Raw genomic sequence first — 16,959 nt, 5'->3', positions numbered from 1 at the left:
CAGTGACAGGGCCCAGACCTCGTGCGCTGGCATAGGCGTGTGAGGGAAGTGCCACCATTCAGCAGGTCCTACTGAGAGCTGTGACGTGTCCAGCATGGGACATTAGGCTGAACGAGACCTATCCCCACCCCAAAGAGCTTCCTGTCCAGGGGCAGGGAAGAGAAAGAAGGGGATGATGCGGGGCCACGTGTGCCGTGAATAGGTGTGGGAAAATGTTTCCTGGAGGATGCTCGTTAAGCAGTTAACCAGAGTGCCCTGCTTGTCTAGCTGTCACCTGAAGGGGGCTGTGGAGGGATTGTTTTCCTGTCTGTGAGGCCCACACCCTCCCACATGGCGTGGACAATGGCAGGTGTGGTGATGGGGTGGACGTGCAGCATGAGGCCATTTTGAAATGGCTGGGCCAGGCCTCCTGTCTTTAGAAGGATCCTGTGGAGACATAGGGGTGGGGGGTGGGGTGGCCTGGATGCACAGGTGTTGCTGATAGGACTGCTGAGCTGCAGGGCCCGCCTGGGCCTGGGTGGCTCTGGTGTGGGGGGTGCTGACATCGCCCTCGTGGCCAGCCCTGAGGTACACTTGGTGTGCCGTGCTGTTACGTAGAAATCAGGTAGAGGCAGTGGAGCTTGATAGTTAAGACTGTGGTACTTGGTGTCAGAGCTGTCTTTTCTTAGTTGTGGCTTTAGACCAGTCACACCTCTGAGCTGTGGTTTTGTCTGTAAAATGGGGCTAACAGTCACTATCTCATGGGGTTATTATGAGGCTGAAATGAGAGGATGCACATTTGGAGCGGGCTTTTCCGTCCCGGCACAGTGAGTGTGCCCATGTGCCGTTACATTAGGGTTAAAGCAGAGACAGGAAGGAGTCCCTCATCATCCTGCTGTGGTTGTCCACTTCCCTTAGGGATGGTGACAGGAGCCTCACCAAGTTCCTGCAGAATGTCTCAGCAGTGTCAGGCCTACCTCTGGTTGGTTTCAAGCTGCCATGTGACTTCTCTTCCTAAAGCCTGTATCACACTCACTAACAAGATGCTCTGTTACCAGACTCTTGTGTCCGGTGTCAGAAGCCACTTTTGTCCTGAGCTCCTGGCACACTCATGGAAACCTTGAAGGATTTTCCCAGTTAGCCAGGAGCCGAGCATACCCAGCCCTGGGCCGGTGTGAGGGCAGAGCTGAGGCCAGCCTAGCACTGGAGCATCTGAACAGTCAGTGGCTCTGCAGGCGGCACCACCAGTTACACACTCCCTGTGAAGAGCACGTTTTCAGGGGCGAGGGGCCAAGCAAACGCCCCTGGTGTGGTGTGAGGAGGCCATCAGGAGCTTGTGTCTGGCTCTGACACTTGAAACTAGTGTCTGTTTCTTCTCTTGGGTCCAGAGCCCAATGATCCACTGAACTTAAAAGGAAAAGTCAACATCTGGAACAGGCTTGGGTCTGGAGAGCAGACAGCTCCTTCCCAGATCTCTGCATGCCTGGCTTTGCAGCCCTGCTGGACTCGCCCCTGAGTTCTTCAAGAATGTGATGTTGTCTGCTGTCTTCTCAGGGCCCATGCTGTCTGGGCTTCATGCCATTCTCTACCCACTTAGCCCTTGACTTTCCAGCCTAGGGCAGCTGATGTCTTTTGGGGTTGCTGTGCAGGTTAATCCTGCATCACATGAGTTTAGCCAGTATCCATAGTAAACCCTCAATAAATGATAGATACAAATAAGTAGCATGGAGTAACTGAGGCAGTTTCTTTGAGGCATCATCTTTGCCCCCCTTAGTACTATGGTATGTTTTTCTTCATTGATACTTAAAGGGAAGTCAACTTTCATTCATCCCCTTTGGAGCCTCTCTCTTGTGCCTTGCACAGCACTGTACAGTGCTGGAAGGGTTGGGGGATGTGACCTAAGAACATGTGACATGGCTTTTGCCCCGTTGGAATTTCCACTGATGGCAGGGGACATACAAGCCCACAGACTGGCAAGGGAATAAGCAGATCTAAAGGATAAGTTAAACATACGTGAGTCTCACAGTCCGGGGGACTGGGAGGAAAGAGCAAGCGCATTTGTGATCTGATGTCCTCAAGTCACGGGTCCAAGCCACTCTGAGCATGGCCCATACTGTGTTCAGCAGGAACCCAGCGTTTGGTGAAATCGAAGGGAGTCTGCTGAAAGTAGGGCTCTGTGGCTGACGTGAGGAGACGGCAAGATTCACACTCCCTCTTTGGAGATGGATGTATGAAGACTTTGATGATTTCCTCAGTAAAGGAACTTGTTTTAGTTTGGGAACCACCTGTTTTAGTTTGAGAGACAGCTTTCTTTACTGCAGGACTTTTCAGACACTTTAACAGGCTGGTGTCACCTTGAATCTCCCAGGGGAGGAACTGGGGTATGTTGTGGTTCCCAGCTTATATCAGAAAAGCCTTCCGAGGAATACCTTTAAACTCCATGCACAATACGGCATAGGGGACACTGTTGCATTAAGCCCATGTGAAATGGCACTACGAGTAGTGCCAATGAAGAAATGAAATCAAGAGCCACTGTGGAGAATGAACGTTGGTCTGGCTTGTTGTGACACTGAGACACCAAGCCTGACTCATGGATAGGAACCTGGGTCTTCCTTCTCCATCCAGGGCCTAGCACATGGAAGGTGCTTCAGTATTGCTAAGTGGGGTAGTGACGTGGGGAGGCTGTGTATTTATTCTGCCAAGCTGAGTCACTCAGGCACTGATCAGGGAGGGCCTACCGCTGTCCAGGCCTGTGCTGGACACTGAGAGATACATGATCAAAGTCCCTTCCCAAGGAACTTACCTTGGGAGCATGTACCTTTAGAGCCATTTTACTCAACCCCTGAGAGAACAAGTCTGGTTCCTATTCACCAGATCCAAAAAGATGTGCGATGACATCTTATTCTTTGTTTTTGGTCCAGAAACACTGTTACACAGATTGGTCACACACCTTCTTAGTCTACCAATTTATGTCCTAGGACTTACAAAGTAAGTCCTGTTTGCAGAAATCAAATCCACTCTCAAAGGATTTCTCAACATTAAAAGGCCCTGGTTCTCCATGCTGAGTGTCTGACACCTTGCAATAAACACAAGTCCTCCCTTGGTGACCACTGAGAGGCCTGCTGACTGGGACACCTAAGCTGTGGTCTGTTTAAAAACCTAGTGTCACAGTAGTTTGTGCATTTCCACTTCTCACAGGACAAGGCTGTCCTCTTTGGATCTAATCCAGAAATGATGATGACATTGGGATTTGCAGATTCATAATTCCCTCCTCCTTTCCTGTTTCCCAGGTCCTGCCCCCTTGGTTTGGACCTTGGTTTTCCCTCTCCTGTTTCTTGCCAGTGACCAGAACCTCCACAGCCTCCTAGTGGGCCCCTGGCATCCTGTCACAGCTGGCAGTCCTGCCTGAAGCTGCCTTTGTGTACTTCACTGACTGATGAAGTTTACAGGGCCTGCCCCTGACCTGGGGAACAAGCAGGGTCCCCTCAGTGACCTTATGGCCACTTTGCAGACTAGATGAAGCCCAGCCCTTGTGCCTGGCTGTTTCCTGCAATAAAACCCCAAGAAAAGGGGTGGTTGTTAAAAATATACTTGGTTTTGGCAAATAAAAGGAGCGTCTTCATCCCAAGTTTTAGATTGTTTGATTTCTGATCTGTACCTCGGGTCCGATGTTTCATGTCCCTTTGGTGTTAGTCATTGGGCCCCATGCCATCCTGCCCCCATCTGTAAGTGAGGCAGAGCCTGCAGCTGGCTCTGTCACTTACCTGGCCTCTTTACCACCTTCCTATCCAGGACACCCCAGTGTGCCCTGTACTCACACAGCTAAAAATAAGGTAGGAAGAAGGAGGAGGACTGTTAGGCTGACTCCCTGATTCTCTGAGGCCCTCTGAGTTCCTTTGTTTCATGCTAGTTTGTATGACCACCTCTATGTCAAACTAACTAACACTTCAGGCCAAAACCCAGCTGACCTTTGTGAGCACCTTCTTGGACATTCATGCTTGCCTGGGGCTCTCAGCACCCATTGGTGCTCCTTGTTCTGCAGAGCAGTTCACCAGATTCGTTTTTTTGTTTGTTTGTTTTTTTAAATAAAAAGCCACAGGAAAGGGAGAACTAAGGGTTTTCATGAGCCAGAGGGTTGCAACTACAAAAAAGTTGGAAACACTGAAGTTAAAACTCCAGTGTGCTAGTTACCAAGTGTGCGTACACTGTATTTAAATGCACATTCTTTTTTGTGGTTATACAAGTAATTTGTGTTTGAAAACTTAAGAAACTAAAACTCACTATAATCCCACTATCTAGAGATATAACAGCTGGCACTGAATGCCCTTCATGTGTATGTATACATGTATGAAAGAGATTTTAATGTAATTGTTTTACTAATATCCACTATTGATGATCTTTACTGGTAGCTGATCACAGAAAATCATCACTGGCAAAGCAAATCATGAAGTAATGATGGAGGTGCTCTCTACACACGCTACATTGTTCATCCTCCTTCAATTTCCCAGGGCAACAGATGACTCCATAGTGATGGACATTCAAGGAGTGCTTGACAAAGCAGCAGTTGAGCAGTAGGTGCTTTGACATTTCTTCTTGACCCTTTAATGGTTCACATAATACTGGTTTGGTGGTAGTGAACTCCTTTAGCTTTTTCTCATATGGAAAGCTCTTTGAATACCCTTCAATTCTAAATGGTAGCTTTGCTGGATAGAGTAATCTTCATTTTAGGTCTTTGCTTTTCACCATCTAATATTTCTTGCCAATCCCTTCTAGCCTGCAAAACTTCTTTTGAGAAATCAGCTGACAGTCTTATGGGAGCTCCCTTGTAGGTAACTGCTTTCCTCTTGCTGCTTTTAAGATTCTCTCTTTGTCTTTAACCTTTGCCATTTTAATTATGATGTGTCTGAGTGTGGGTTCATCTTGTTTGGGACCCTCTGCACTTCCTGGACTTGTGAGTCTGTTTGCTTCACCAGGTTAGGGAAGTTTCTGTCATTAGTTTTTTAAATAGGTTTTCAATTTATTTTCTCTTCTACTTTCAGCACCCCCATTATGCAAGTGTTGGTACACTTGAGGTTGGTCCAGAGGCTTCTGAACTCTTCTCATTTTGGGGGGAATCTTTTTGCTTTTTGCTATTCTGATTGGATGTTTTTGCTTCCTTATTTTCCAAATGGTTGTTTTGATTCTCAGCTTCATCTGCTCAACTGTTGATTCCTGTAAATTATTCATCATTCCCGTGTTGTGTCCTTCATTTCTGATTGGTTCCTTTTCATGGTTTCCATGGTGGGGTTTTTTTTTTTTTAATGCTGTTGAAGTTCTAAGCTTACTTACTTTTCCCTTAAGTTCATTGAGCATCCTTATAACCATTTTGACCTCTGCATCTAGTAGATTGCCTATCTCTACTTTGTTTAGTTTTTTTTCAGGAGTTTTGTTCTGTTCTTTCATTTGGGACATATTTCTTTGTCTTCTCATTTTGGCTGCTTCCCTATATTTGTTTCTATGTATTAGGTAGAGCTGCTACATCTGCCAGGCTTGGTCAAAAGGCCTAATATAGTAGATGTTCTGTAGGGTCCAGTGGTACAGCCTTGCCATTCACCCAAGCTGTGCATCTCATGTGTGCCCCTCATGTGGGCTATGTATATCCTCCCATTGTAGCTGAGCCTTGATTAAAGTTGACACCTCAATGGGAGGGATTTACCCCCAAGCTGATTGGCTGCAAGGACTGGCTTTGGCCACTATGGAGGATCAGCTATGGATGGGCCTACCCCACTGAGAACAATTTATTTCAGAGGGCTCTGGTGCCTGCTGAGTTTTCCCCTTGGTGTGTCACTTGTAGAGATGGCTGGATGGTACTTTGACGTGATCTGAAGCTGTCTGCTGGGTGTGCTGGTTCTGGGGCCTTCCAGGAGATGCAGGCCAAGGTCAGCCACCACCTGTGTTCTGTCCAGGGCCATCCACATGGGCCACAAAGCAATCTGTGAGCAGCTGTTACTTGTGCTGGGCTTGGAGGTGCCCATGAGAGGATAAGCTGCAAACCAGGGTCAGCTGCTGCTAGTGCCAGGCCTGGGGCTACTTAGTGAGAGGCATGGGACATGCTGAGGCCAAATGCTGCTTGTTGGAGACACTTTAGGAAAGTCTGAAGCATGATCCAAGACAGGCCATTTATATGGAAAAGCCACTGGAAACAGCTTGGGTGGGCACAAAAGTTGGTGGGGTGGGGTCTCAGAATCACCAGGGTGGTTGAACAGTTAATGGAGTCTCAGACATGGCCCCTGCCTGCCTGCTCTGAGGGGAGTGCTCAGAAAACAATGCCCTCTGCCAGCGCTTCTGTCTGGGAGAAAGAGGCCCCTCCAGCTCTTGTCTTGATACCAGACACTTCATTTTCTCACCGTATGTCCCTGGTGCCTTAGCTGCTGCCCAGCACTGGAACTCAGAGGGACTAAGTCCAAGTAAGTCTGTGCTCGGGCTCTTTAAGAGGAAGTGCCTGGGACTCCAGAAGCCCTTTGTGGCAGCCACAATCCCTGCTGGTTTTCTCAGCAAGAAGCTATGAAGACTTTTCTTCCTGGCCATGGAACCCTGGGGTGGGAGGACTGATGTGGGGCTTGGTCCCCTCACTCCTTGGGGGGACCTCTGCAGCTGAGATATACTTCCTGATTTTTATCTACCACATGTGGTTGTGGGACCGACTCGTCCTGTGTCTCCACCCCTCTACCAATCATAGTGTGGCTTCTTTAAGTCCTTAGTTGTGGCACTTCCGTTCAGCTAGATTTCAGGCTGTTCTGAATGATGGTGGTTCTATAGTTCAGTTGTATTTTTGATGTGGTTGTGGGAGGGTGTGAGTACTGTATTTACTTACAGTGCTATCTTGACCAGAAGCCTGGATAATTACTTTTGATCTATCATTTAGAACTATCTCACAGTTTAATTCCCTCTTCAGTTGTATCTTATCTAATATTCAGACACTGAGTTTTTAATTTCAGTTTTGATAGTTTTAATTTCTAGAAGTTTTTTTGGTTCTTTTTTGAATCTTCTCAGTTATTCTTTATAATCTCTTGTTGTCTCCTCATTTTCAAGGTTTTTTTAAAATTTTATTTTAATCATTGCTCAAGTACAGTTTTCTCCCTTTTACACGCATTCCAGCCCACCCACCCAACCCTCCCCACTTCCCTCCCATTACCACCCTCCCCCCAAAGTTTTACTTAAATATATAGTTATATAGTATCTGGATAATTTTTTTCAAATAAGGGATAATTGACAAATATAATTGTATTTGTATAGTTAGAGTGTGCAATGTGATGACTAACGTACATATACAGGAGTGGGCAAAAGTAGCTTTATAGTTTATATGGGAAATAATGCAATAATTAATGATAATACAAGAATAAACTCTTTCACATACTTATAACTATAAACTTACTTTTGCCCACCCTTATATATTGAGAAACTACCAAATTTTATCCAATGTTAATATCTGAAATTTTGATGAGTCTATTTTTGAATCATTGTTCAGAAAGCCTATTACAAAGGAATTCCTTCATGCTTTTGCTTAGTATTTTAATAGTCTGAATCTTCTTACACTCTTATGTGATTCACTTAGAATTTAACTTGATACATAATATGAGATAGGGATCCACTCAGTTTTGTTCCACATGGTTATGCACTTATCTCAACACAATGAACTGAGTAATCCATCTTTCTCCGATGATCTGAAATGCTACCTTTGCCATACGTGAAATTTCTGAATATAGTTGAGGCTATTTTGGGACTTTCTTTTCTGTTTCATTGGTCTGTCTTGTTATATACTTAATAATATGTTTCTTATATCTGGTAGGTCTTCCATTGTTGTTTTACTTTTGTGAAAGTAATCATTTTCTGTAATAAGTACCAATGGAACATATTTAATAATACCAAGGGTAAAATTCATACATTCCCAATGTATGTACACTGAGACACATGTCTGCCTGTTTTGTTTACCCACTCCCCCTCCGAGGGGACAGTCATGGTTATTAGTTTCTTAAATGTCATACATCTTCCCAAAGATAGCCTTCTTTTCTCTTTTCATTTAAAAAGAGATCTAGAAAATGAAACTTCAAACAATAGTGAGTCAGGATAATGGGTACATGCGGTATGTGGAGACTGACATTTATATTCGAGCCCAGATCTCGGCTGGGAGAATCTGAGGATCAGTGACCCGCCTCTGCCCTCCCCCCGGCGCCCCAGTCTCCTCGACCAATGTTGAGTCCTGACTTGAGACTGTGAGGTGAGGCCTGCCTGGGTCCTGGGCCATCACGGGGTTGCCTTCGCCTGGGCTGCCACTGCCTGCCGTGGGCCCCGAGTGCTCAAATACATGAAACCAGGCCAGTGCCCTGGAGAGTGTTCTTGCACTCCCCCTTCATCGCTGCCTGAATGCCGCATGTCTGGTGTTCTTGTTTAGACTCATCCATGATGACCCATCTGTGAGAGATCACCCGGCTCTGACCAGGTGCAAGGTGCCAGGTGGGTGCTGGGGGTCGAAGGAATCCCTGTTGACTTCAGCAGATTTGTGTTGAGTGTCCGTGAGAGCCGGACATACCACAGGCCATGTCAGAGACTCCAGGGCTGGGCCTGCGCTGTCTCACCCCTCCCTCACCACCGTGTGCTCAGCTCCTCGCTTGAGGACTGACCCTCTGCAGCTGCTCAGCAGGTATTGAATTGGCCAAGAAGTCCTTTACATTTTTTCCATAAAATAAAAGACACTCTTTAAAACTCTCACCAATAACTTTATTGATTTGGATATTTTCACTGTGTCGGCTATCTCCTGCTATTGGCTTGTAGTGGGTAGAGGCCAGGGGTGCTGCTAAACATCTTCCAGTGCATAGGACAGCCCCACAGCAAAGAATTATTTGGCCAAAATGTCAAGAGTACCAAGAAACTTTGCAAACCACTTTTGACGTGTTCGATTGGTCACAGCACCTTCTCCATACACTGCACAAATCTTTTTTGTATGTGTGTTTCAGTTACAGTTTTACATTTCTTGAAATAATAAGGCATAATATGCCAAAAATGTGTACTTTCTTCCATCTTCAGTATTAAAATGGCTGCACAGAAATTCAGTTTAGGTGAGTTTTTTTTAAAAATGCACACTAATATGACAGTGTCACCATACAATCTAACAGAATTGTTTCGTGTGAAGTTAAAGACAACTAAGCACTATTAGAACCATTGTACAGAAAAAGCATAATGGGCTTTTTGGCCAACCCAATAGTTTTTTATTGAAGGGTAAGGTCAGTTAGAGGAGGAGTTTCAGGAGGAGGGATTGTTGCTAGTGTCAGTGCTCCCAAGGAAGCTGAGGAGGGTGAGAGCTGAACTAGACCCTGGGTTTTTAAATGAAGTGCCATTAGGACTGCCGAGAGGGTGTAGGGGGCCGGACGTGCCTGCAGAGAGGCATGTGGGAGGGCGGCGGTCGGCGGCAAACAGGTGTCGGAGTGTTTCGAGGGTGATCTCTCACTTGTGCCTCGAGAGCCATGGAGCTTGTCTCAGCTCTGCCTTGAAAAGCAGAGGCTGCCAGGCGCCGCCCAGCTGATTGAAATAACAGCATCCCAGGGTCTCCCTGTGTGACCATCAAGAGTGGCTTTAAAAGAACTACTTACTTACTTGAGAGAAGAAGGAAATGGGTAAGAAGTCTACACATATCTTCCCTCCCAATATTTTCCGGCAAAAATGTCGGGAACTAATAAGACATATGTATAGTCTTCTAGCTTTCTTTTCCTGTCTGAAAGGGCGTCTCTGCCTAGTCGACCCAGAAGAAGATACGAAAATGAGAAGCCACTCCTCAGAGCTATGTATGAGTTCTGGCAAGAACCCAAACCCAGAGGATAGTGACGACGGCCAGCCTCCCTCCACCTCCCCGTCTCTTCCTGCTGCCCCCCTGGTTCTGGTCACCAAGAAGGTGACAAAAACCCTCAAATAACCCAGGCTGCTCAGCCAGCCTGCCGCTCTGACCCTGGCTCCCACCTTTCTCCCTCTTTCCCTCTCCACCTTCCTTTCCCACCCACCTCCCTACTTTTTGAGCATGTGCCTTCCATGTTGTGGCCAGCAAGCATGTGTTTCCTGGTGCTTCAGAGGCTGGTGACAGCACCTGACACTGAGGTGTCCTTACACAGGATTGACAACACCCCCATTTCTGTAGAGGAGGACATTTGTAGGGTGGCCTTTATAGAAGACGTTTATGAATGTCCTCTTTCTGTACGGTGGCCCATCCCCTGCCAGAGCTCTCATTTCTGGCCTGGAGCAACCACTTGGAAATCTAGGGCCTCTGGAAAAGGCCCGTCTGCTGGCTTCCCTGGCTGTCGATGCCCTGGCCAACGCTCCCTGTGGTGACCGTCGGCCGAGCTGGCCTCTGGCACACATTGGTCTGCTGCCTCTGTAAACCCAGGTCTTGACCTTGACCATTGACAGTTGGTATCTGCCGTTCATTCAGAAAGTGAGCGCAGTCAACCTGAGCAGCGTTGTTTTTGTTCGTTTGTTCCCTTGGACTCCCACCCGCACCCCAGGCTCCGGTGGTCTCCATTCCGGACTCAGATTGTGGCTTGTGATTATGACGGTGTCTTGAGTGCCGAGAAAAGGCAGAGCAGTTTAATAAGACGTCTGCCATCTATTGAACACTAACCATATGCCAGGCACTGGCCGAGTGCTTCCCATGTGGTAACTCATGGAGTCCTCAAACCACCTGTTTTGCTTAGGAGGAAATTGAGGCTCTGAGAGTTCAGTTAACTTCCCCAGGGTCACTCCTCAGCACAGTCACCTGTCTCTAGAAGAGCATTTCCTTCTGGCTTTCCACTGGTGCTGAAACCTTAGCAGACAGAGGAGAGAACTGAGACTCAGGGTCACTCGGCCCCTTTGGCATCTCCTTTGTCTTCAGTGGGCATCTCAGGAAGATGGTGCATGCCTAGGTTCCAGGGCTGGCTCCTGTCTTTGATGGAGCTGCAGCCTGGCCAAGGCGCCCTGGATTCCTGGGCGGGGGGGAGGGGGTGCAAGCCCTGGGAGTCCCAAGTGACTACCAAAGGGTATATGCATGGCTCTGTAAAGGCTGGAGACTGTCCTGTGGCCTGGCATGAGCGAAGAGGACAGGGGTTCTGCATGGATGGGCCCGGAAAGACAAGTAGTCACTGATGGAGGAGGAATGTTGAGGGCTTGCAGCACAAGAAGGGTGATGGCTGTTGGAGTGCCGTGTGCTGGCTGGAGGGGAGGGGTGGTCTGCTCAGTGTCAGAGGTGCTGGCTATAGCAGCAGCAGGGCAAGTGAGGTCCTGGGACAGCATTCATGGCCAGAGGTGGCCTGAGGGCTGCCATGAGGAGCCACAGAGTCTCAGAGAGGGGAAGGCAGTGCTCATCAGGTGTCGAGGGGGTGTGTGGCTTGGGTACTGAGGGTGGACCATGGGACCATGGGACATGGGACCAGAGAGCATCAGGCAAAGACCAGAAGCTCTTTGCCTGATGTCCCTTCATTGTCCCCTTAGTGAAGGGGATGGGAAGTCTGGGTGACAGAGCTTGGGCAGATCCTTAGACAAGTGACCCTTAGCATTGGGAAAGCACTTGGGCAGACAGGGCCTGGGCCAGCCTGGTACAGGTGACCCCAGGTGTGGCAGTCCCTGTTGGGGGCTTCTCTATGACACACTCATATTGTTCTAAAAACAATCAGTCTTGGAAAGAACTTGAGCCCTGGCTGGTGGCTCAGTTGGTTGGAGTGTTGTCCTGTACACCAGAAGGTCACAGGTTCGATTCCTGGTCAGAGCACATACCTGGGTTGCAGGTTTGATCCCCAGCTGGAGCCTGTTTAAGAGGCAGCTAATCAAAGTTTCTCTCTCTCCCTCCGTCCCTTCCCCTCTTTCTAAAATCAATAAGCATGTCCTTGAGTAAGAATTTTTTTAAAAATTAGGAAAGAACATGAAAAGTCTTCATACACTCAGGACTGTTTTTAAAGAAACAGGATGAGGCAGGCTGGGACAGACGTCGGGCCAGAGGTGTTTGTGACATATAGCTGAGCAGGCCAATGGGGCAGCACGTCGCATGGCTGCCTCTTCTCACTCACACTGTGTTTTCATTTTACATTTGAAACACAGACTGTGCACAAGATAAGCTCAAAGGGCACAAAAGAATAGAGTAAAATGTCCCCTCTGACCTAGTCCCCAACCCACTTCCAGGAGGCAGAGCCCTGCTGCACTGGTGAAGGGTGTGTGAGCCCCGGTGACAGGCGGTGCTGCTGTTCCCCGCGCGGCATGTGCGCCACGGTGCACACTGCTCTGCAACTGTTTGTCCTTAAATGTCCATCTGGGAAATGGCACCATGTCAGGGCTCTTTAAGTGAGTTTCCTCTTTACATTACACTCTTCAAATTGTTTCATTTCAGCAGACATCTCTGATTGCTCACCCCTTCCTGAGACCAATTAAGAACAAATGGCTGTGATTTTCCATATGAAAACAAACATACTATTAACCATTTCCTTGTATTCTATCATAGAGTCCTTGAAAGCAAGTGACTGGCGGGGCAGAGGGCCCAGGTTAGGGCGGTTTTCTCCAGGCCTTCCCCAGCACCTCCGCCTCCCACCTTCCTTCCTGGGCCCCAACTTGTGCTGCTTCAGCAGCGGTGTGGGCCCTGCCCCTGCCCCAGCACACCCTGCCGGGGTCAGATCGGAGCCCCAGAGCCCATCCCACAGCAGAGACTGCCTGTGGGGCCACCCTGGGTGCTGTGTTCTATCAAGGCAATCTGGCAGCACCGAGGTTAATCAGGTTCAAGTGCATTTTTCAAACACATGTAAACTGTTAAGTGTAACAGCAAAGAGTAAACTATTGGGGGAGGAAACACCAGGTTTTCGAAATACATTGCTGTTCTCCTCCTCTGCTTGGCTCTCATGCACGTCCATCCATCTATCCAGCTGGCCAGCCAGTTACTCTGTTAAAGGAAAATGAGGAAAAGAAAATCTAGTTTTCTTCCCCTAGAAATCAAGCCTGCTGTACTTTTAAAAGGTCAAGTGTGTGGTTGTAGCCTCAATCATAGTAGCTTACATGCACCTGGTGTTCTCAGCATGTAACTTGGTGACTCTTCAATCCTTGCACGCCTAGAGGTGACCTCAGGTATCGCCCCCCTTTTATGGAGTGGGATCCGAGGCTCAGGTGTGTCTGGACAAGTCGCAGCTTGGTGCAGGAGCCAGGATGTATGCCCAGGCTGTGTGACAGCAGACCCCAGCTCTAACCTCAGTGCACGGTGGCGCCTGCCCTCCGCCACAAACAGGCCTGGGAGGTGGCCTGCACAGGTGCTCTTGAGGTTTGAAGAAGGTGGAGGAAGGCTCTCCCGGAGGGAAGATATTCATGCACTGGGCCGTGTTAGCAAAAGTGTTTGCTGAGAATCATACTGTCTCTTCTTTGTTAATCTGTATAATGCAAAAAAAAAAATTTTTTTACTGTGAGATATAAAAACCAATGAGCTGACTTTAGAACCTCCGCACTGAAGCTGTGCTTCTCATTAGGAGAGTTTGTAGGGAAGGTGAGACCCTGGATCACATGCTGCCCCTTGGACCCCTGGCCCTTAGGAGGGGTCTGTAATGTGGGCTTAACAGCAGTGGACAAGTTCGTGTCAGAGTCAGGGCATCTGCAAAAGCACAGCAGGATGACTCAATCTCATTCAGCACTTTACCCTCTGCACGGAAAATGTCTCCTTCGGGTACTGCTGGAGGCTTTCTTCTGTCCGTGGAATCCCTGGCTCCGTGAGGGGCCTGGGACAGGCAGACTGGATAGCTTCGCTCTGGCCCACAGGCGAGGCCTGAGCGCCAGGTTGATGGCTCGTCAGGCTTCAGACCCTGCCACTCAGCTGGAAAGGTGGGACGTGCGCCAGTAGCCTTGGGGCCGTGGAGGGAATTGGAGGAAACTGGTGCAGGCAGGATGCAGGAAACTCTTAGCCGCGCTCTCCGATTGGGGTCGATTGGGTTAAGGCCTCCGGGGATGGTGTACAACAGCTCTGAACTCAGTGAACTGCTGATGGAAGCCTGGTGACTGCAAAGAAATGACAATAAACAGATTCCTTGTCATGTTGTTGGCTTTGTAGCAAATATCTGTTTTCTCCTTGGGATTACGTGAACATTTGCTTGTCTTTGATTTCTGGTTGTTATTCTCAATCTTTCTTTTGTTAGAGGAGACGCTTCAAACAGCTCTGTAGAAGCCCCCGACTCTGTCCTTTGCAAGGTTTGTGTTTAGAAGTTGGCGCGGCCTCCACACATCACCTGTTAGCTGTTAGGAGTCTGATTCTGCAAACCATGACTTCATCTCCCTGAAGGAAGACAGACAGAATGCTTCAGCACAACAGATATGGTTCAGTTCAAGATGTTTGGAGGGGGAAGAAAAAAGCTGTAAGCCTTTGGTCTCTGGGTGAACTTGGAAAGTAGACCTGTCAAAGGTATTCACGTTCAGACAGCTGGTCTGGAGCTGGAAAGCCTGCCAAATTGTGCTGTTACTCAAGGCTGCGAGAATTTTGTCAAGTGGCCTTAAAACGATCGTGCTCAGTGAGGCTGGGGAACACTGGGCCCAGGGTGCCTCTGCAGGGCATGCTGTGCTGAGGGGAGAATAAGGTTGCCTGGCTGGTCCAAGCCAGCAAAAAGGATGGAGCTAGCAGCTCACTACTTGCCAGAGACTGGGCTGGGAGCCAGAGGTGCTGGGGTGTTGTGCAAATTAGATCTTCAAACAAATAAGCAAAAAAAAAAAAATCCTTAAAAAATAGCACATGAGCTGGCCAATGTTGCTCTTTCAGCATGTCCCCTTCACAGTGTTTATAGTTAGGGAACCTCACCACACTCAGGGTTCTCTCCAGAGCTGACCCCAAGGGCGGTGGCCCCCAATCTCTGCCAAGTAATGAAATGAAACTGTCACCGGCCTGGAAGACTTGGCTTGAGGGATGGAGAACCTGGTAGGGGGTGTGTTTCTTATCCTAACTGCTCTCTGCAGTTTCCTCCTATGGTTTCTTATGGATTCCCTTTGTTTTGGTTACAGCCCCCGGGGGCTATAGCTCCTGAAAACTCCCTCCAAGGTAGGATGCAGACTTGAGCTCTGGAAACCGTGGAGAATAGGATTTGCACTTGCAGATCTGGTGCTGTCCTAGTTCTCTTTCTCAGAATTTCTTTTCTCTTGAACCAGTGAGAGGTTTAAAAAAGGGTTTTTTTTAAAGATGCATAAAACCTTCCCAAGCATGAGCTGCACCAAGGGCAGGACCCCCACCCCTGTGGGCAGGTGTAGGCTCCATTCAGCTGATGCTGGCCCTGGCCCATCCCCAACGGCTCGGCGTGCGGTGGCAGGAACCCATGTCTAGCCCTGAGCCTGGGCTTCCATGATGGAGCCCTCACTCTCATTTTTAAAGCCCAGGTCACTTACTAGGAGGGAAACTTAATCAGGAAGTGTCCTCTGGTGGTGTGCACCCTGTCCCATCGCACAGCAGTGGGCAGCTCTCTTCTGGAAGGCAGACGGGACTGTTCCACCTCGTCCAGTTGCTGTCATTTTGCGCCTCCCCTCTCCCCTGAATTGGGCAGCCCTCTCTCAGCCAGGAAGGCCCTTTAGCATTGGGCTTCTAAAATCAGACTGAGGCTGAAAGGGTGGTTTTACTGAACAGTTGGCCAGGGGTAAGCACATGCCCTGGATTCCTGCTTTTGTTAGCAGTCAGATTTCTCCTCCATCTTCGTTGGCTGTTGTAAAATGCCCAGCCCTCTGCCTGCTGCAGTGCCAGGGTGGGGCGGGGCGCACACTTCTCACAAAGGTGTGTCTCTGAGGTGTTCTGTCTTTCATGTCCCTTGATGAAGGGGTTACTATGGTAATGTTCTCTGGGAAACATGCAGGAAGAAATGGAAGATAAGGTTTTTGTTCAGCTCTAGGTGGAGTGTGGATCTCTGGCCCTCTTTATTATTCTCAGTTGGCACAGCTTCCCTCCTGTCCCGCAGGGCTGAGTTCAAAGGTGAGCTTGAGTTTTGCAAAAAGGATCGGGTCCTGGATTTTCTGGGTCCTTGGTGAAGAAGGCAGCAGAATGACACCCTTGCCCAGCTCTTTACAAGGGGCTGAAACCCTCCTCATGCCGCTGCACGCATGTCCCCCCGGCCACCCCACTCCACTCGTTGTCACTCGCAGGTGGACCCAGTCTGGCAACCCTGAATCCACTGCTTCATTAGTGGTAACTGAGACCAGGTCAGTGGACATTTTAGCCACAAAGTGAGAGTTCAGGGTGGGCGGGAGGGGGAAGCTTGTGGAAGTCTGGGGTAATTCCTGGACAGTTGATCTTCAGATCTCTCAGCCATGGGTGCTACTTATAGGTCACTCCATTGCTTTATTTCCCTGTATTGTCTACTTCTTATCCCCTACCCAAATCGAGGCCAAGCACACTGAGTTCTGGTGATCCCTCACATGCTCCAGGTCTGTGCGGTCATTGTCACCATCTCCCTGCACAAATAGAGTAGTGCTGCCAAAAATAAAAAGACCACATCCCTCTTCTCCTCCCCCCACCAACGGCCACTGTGCCTTTTCTTGGGGCAAGCCTTCCACTAACACTCCAGGCAGGAAGAGGAAACAGGCCCCTCTGCTTTCCTGAGAAACCGTAATTTCAAACGATCTTCTTGCCAAAGGGGCGGGCTTGGGGCACCACTGTGTTTCTCTGCCTCTTTCGGAGGAGGCCAGGTAGAGCATTCTTAGCACTCTGCTGACACTGATGGGGGTGAGGGGGCATAGGAGCCAGTCAAGTGGGCTGCCATTCCCACTGCAGCTGTCCCTCTGCAGCCTTCCTGCTGCACAGGCTCCTGCCCAGCAGCAGCTGTGACCAACCCTCCTTCCTGTGTCTTCACCCTCAGCTGTGCTTCTTCTCCCCCGCCCAGGCCATGGTCAGGACTGTAGCACTGCAGATATGCCGCCTCCACCAGGGACGGGGGAGAATGTAGCTGGGCTGGATAGGCAGGCGTTTCTGCATTCACGGCTCCTGAGGCC

At 48.9% G+C, this 16,959-nt stretch overlaps 1 protein-coding gene and 1 long non-coding RNA gene across 10 annotated transcripts in view; both read left to right on the top strand.

Moving 5' to 3' along the window:
* The window catches only part of LOC114509102 (core histone macro-H2A.1), a 75,195-nt gene that overhangs the window by 14,440 nt on the left and 43,796 nt on the right, over positions 1–16,959 (top strand). The gene's annotated exons all lie outside the window — the stretch shown is intronic.
* Positions 582–2,830, top strand: LOC118497869. Its single transcript, XR_004900380.1, has 2 exons — positions 582–703; positions 2,605–2,830. It is a non-coding gene; the product is annotated as an uncharacterized LOC118497869 (long non-coding RNA).

Source organism: Phyllostomus discolor, chromosome 13 (genome assembly GCF_004126475.2).
Source record: "Phyllostomus discolor isolate MPI-MPIP mPhyDis1 chromosome 13, mPhyDis1.pri.v3, whole genome shotgun sequence".
NCBI lineage: Eukaryota > Metazoa > Chordata > Mammalia > Chiroptera > Phyllostomidae > Phyllostomus > Phyllostomus discolor.
The sequence above is the reverse complement of the archived record's forward strand: the minus strand, read 5'-3'. Positions and strand labels throughout refer to the sequence as shown.